This window comes from Sceloporus undulatus, chromosome 1 (assembly GCF_019175285.1).
Source record: "Sceloporus undulatus isolate JIND9_A2432 ecotype Alabama chromosome 1, SceUnd_v1.1, whole genome shotgun sequence".
Lineage (NCBI taxonomy): Eukaryota > Metazoa > Chordata > Lepidosauria > Squamata > Phrynosomatidae > Sceloporus > Sceloporus undulatus.
In genome coordinates, this window is record NC_056522.1 from 97,116,782 (window position 1) to 97,121,116 (window position 4,335).

Genomic DNA, 4,335 nt, shown 5'->3' on the forward strand with positions numbered 1-4,335 from the left:
CAGTATGTGCTTTGTGGCCCATCTGGACAGGGCCCTAATACCCTAAGGCATCAGAGCCCACCTAATCTTGGAAGTTAAGCAGGTTCAGCCCTACTTAGTACTTGGATGGGAGACTGTCAACAAATACCAAGTAGTGTAGGCTATATTTCAGAGGAAGGAACTGGCTAAACCACCTCTGAGTATTCCTTGCCTAAGAAAGCGTGGGGTTGCTGTAAGACAACAGGCAATTTGAAGGCTCATACATACATATGTAAAGAAAAATTCAAAATACTGAGATCAGCCAGCAGATGGCACATCAATAACATTATTTGTGATGCACTGATCACCTGGGTTGTCCAACCTTTGGTATGCTTTTCAGGAGGGATGTTGAAGTAATATGCCACAGGAATCATCCAGTACTGGATGTTTTTGGCTAGTTCTCTGTCCCAAGAATAAAAGTGTTTTTTGGTGGAGTCTGCAGAACCTGAGTGAGTACAGTACTGGCTGCTTGCCTGAAAAATGCTGGATGTTCTGCCTCTGCCACTGGGTGCCTGCACCCATCATTAGTCTTATTGCACTTTCTGTGACTTTGAGAAGCTGAGCAAAGTACAAGAAATACCTTGACTGTTCTCATGCATCATAATTATCTAGCACCTACACATTTCCTCCTGAAACTTTGCATGTTTCTTAAGTCGGGCCACCTGTGATATGATTTTTTTTAATGGAGGGATCCTCTTCAGAACTTCAGGGGTAATAAGGTGGTACCAAGTATCAGACAATCACTAGAGATCTTGGACCCTCAGGGGAGAAAGTGTCAAGTTTCACTACTGGAGAAACAGGGAGTCCAGTTCCTGAGACATGATGATGAGGCAAGGCTTTGTTCCAACTCAAGAGAGCTATCCACAGTTGACAGCATGAGTGAAGATAGAGGAGATGGGGAGGGTAGGAGGTTGTTGTTGTTGTTGTTGTTGTGTGCCTTCAAGTAGTTTCCAGCTGATGATGATCCTAAGGTAAAACTATCATGGGATTTTCTGACACCGAGAGTGTGTGACTTGCCCAAATTTATCCAGTATGTTTTCATGGCCAAGCAGAATGGCCAGAGTTGTAGTCCAATGGTCAAACCACTATAACACACTGGTTTTGAGGTGACTCAGTAAAGACCTAACCTGCAAGAGAGGGATCCTTGTGAATAACAGCTTCCTTGGACAGAGTAGAAGTCATTTCTGAGGACCTCCTGGGAAGCACACAACCTGTTGAGCCTATAACTGACCTGCAAGTGGGTCCCAGGATACAGTGCTTGCTCTGGTTTATGCTTGTCTGGCAGTTTGGTAGCATCTAACATGAAGTAGGGCCAAGGCAGGCATTGTGGGAATTGTGTGACTGTCCAATATGATGCTGAACTGCAACTTCCAGCATTCCTAATCATTGGCTATGTTGGCTAGGCTGCTAGAAGTTGCAGTCTAACAACCTCTGGAGAGCCACACAATTCCTACTTCTGCAGTAAATCATACCATGGACTGGACTTCCAGAGTTCCTTGTTTCGAATGAAAGACCTCACTAACCTCGGGTGCAAACCAGGTGATAAACTGTCAAGCATTACATTGAACATGCCTTTAAGCAGTTCTCATGATATTCAGTTAAATATTTCTAGGTAAGGACTTAACCTCTACCTCTGAGAATTTACCTTAATGTGGAAAGCTGATAGAGTGATCTTTGCATGTTTTACTCTGATAGCAGAAGGATATAGGAAAAGGAAAATACTTTGTGAGTGAGGCATAAAGTGCTTCAGGGAATATATATTAACACAAATTGTACCACCTTTAGCTATTCTATACACATTCCAGTTCACAGAGGTTTTTAAAGTGGAAATTTTACAAAGACAAAAAACTAACTGTATTTGCTTTTATGAGGGGGAAAAGACATTCCCAATCTTTTTTTTTAAAGAAGCTAAGGCGTGTTACAGACCGCCTAAAAGCGGTGGTCTGCCGCCACCGCCGGTTGCTGTGTCCGGGAACCGCAGCGGCCAAACCGCATGGTTCCTGGGCGCAGCAAAAAAGAAGCGCCAAAATGGCACTTATTTTTGCGCCTCAGAAGTGGTGCCACAAGGCACTAGTCGTGCACTCACGCCGTCACTTCCGCCACACGCCGTCTAGACACTATGCGTCCGTGACGTCAAAATAGTGGCGCCCGTGTAGAACGGGCACCGCCATTTTGTATGGACCCAGTACGTAGTAGGGTTAGGGGCGTCAGGAAGTGACGCCCCTTCCTAACCCTAGTACGTCCTGGGGACGTACTATACGCCCATCCGGAACAGGCCTGAGTTTCCATCTTTTCATCAGTTTAGAAATTGGAATTAAACTGTATTTTAGATGGAGCAGAATGCAGAGCATAATGAAGTTATGACTAGAGATCATTGAGTAATCAGTTCCTTGCAAATTCTGATACAAAATGATGTGATCTACATCTTTTAGTGGATAAGGAAATGGTTTTCCTTCAGATTCCTACATTTTTATGTAGTTCTCAAGTTTAAAAAAGATCTGTGTCATGTCTTTTTAGACTGTAAGCCCAAGGGCAGGGAACCGTCTAACTAAAAAGATTGCATGTACAGCGCTGTGTAAATTTACAGCGCTTCGTAAATAAAGGTTAATAATAATAAGAATGGGCTTTTAGAAAAGCATACTTTTTTCAGACCATACAGGTACAGTCAGCCCTTCTTATACACCAATTTTTTATACACGGATTCAAGCATCCATGGTTTGAAAAGATTCAAAAAAAGTATAAATTTCAAATATGAAACCTTGATTTTCCATTTTTATAAGGGACACCATTTTGCTATGTCATTATATTTAATGGGATTTAAGCATCTACAGATTTTGTTATCCACGGGGAATCCTGGAACCAAACTCCAGCATATAACAAGGGTCCATTGTAATACACAGGAAAGCATACTTCTAAAGAATATATGAATGCCAGGGGCTATAGGCTGTATTTCAGAGGAAGGAACTGGCAAAACCACCTTTGAGTATTCCTTGCCTAAGAAAACCCCATGAAATCTATGAGGTCTCCTAAATTGACAGGCGAGTTGAAGGCACATGCGCACATACACACAGACAACATATATTTAGGAACACAAACTTGTTGAGACAATAAAGTTAAAAATACAAAAGAAGCACTAACATCCCAGACTGCCAACCTCTTTGCTGTGGTCTTTTTGAATGTTTGGGCAGGAAAATAGCAGCAGTGGAAGCTCTTTGGTGCTTCCCCTCAAAAGAGTTCCAAGAGAAATCAGGCTTTGAAGAATGTGAATAATGTCAGAATTCATATGCATGGTTCTGTCATGTTGACATGATCATATGATGATATTAGGGGGTGCAAATATGAAGGCATGGTGATATGGTGATTTTACGTTGTATAGTATGTTGGCTATTGAGAAGGGAATATCAGTTATGTTAAACCCAAGTCTGGGAAGCAAATTTGGGGGGGGGGGGGGACAGATGGCCAGCAGCAGAAAGGAGTTGTAGTTTTATGACCCCAATCTTTCTGCCATGGATCTGAGCTGTGAAACAGGGATAATCTTCTTCCTGAAGAGAGATGAAATAATAACACAGGATGGGAAGGAGGGAAACATGAAGGGCTCTTTGATCTGGATCAAAGGGGAACAATAGGGGTTGGAAAGGGGAGGATGGAGGATGGGAATATAGTTGTGATGGTCTGAGGGGGAACGTTTTCAGTTCTGACACTTAACCCGGGATGGGGAACTTTCTGTCTTGTATCTGAAACTTGCACTTGACTTATACATGAGGTCGACTTGCAGTCGAGTCTATACAGTATCAATTTTTTTAAAAAAAATATGTTAAAACATAGGGAGGAGAGGAGTCAGTGGCCACCACTGCTGCCACCCAGGCCCCCCATTTTAAAGCCTAGCCAGCATCCCTGCCTGAAGGAGTTGCTGGCTGGCAGCAGTACCAGGATTCCTGGTTGGCCGAAGGGGAAGCCGGGGAAGGAAATCTTGGGATGGACAGTAAATGGCCTAAGGACTAGAGCGTGGCTTTGGTGTGGCTTCTGGACTCTTAGGACGCATGCATCATTGAAACACCATACCTCCACTGTGACTCGAAGCAGCTTTATTTTGGCTGTCTGTAACAGGCCTATGATTCTATGATCAGTACTCACAGATTGCAGCTGATCCAGAATAACTTCATCGATGGAGTCGCTGGACACCTCGCCTATAGTTTCTGTTGAAATATTGGCGTCTAAGTCAGTTCTTATCTGAGAGATTTTATCTACAAAGAAGTTATTAAATGCGTCACAGCAGGCCGTCGTTGAGTTAAGTAAAGGATTTGGCGCAGGGGATAC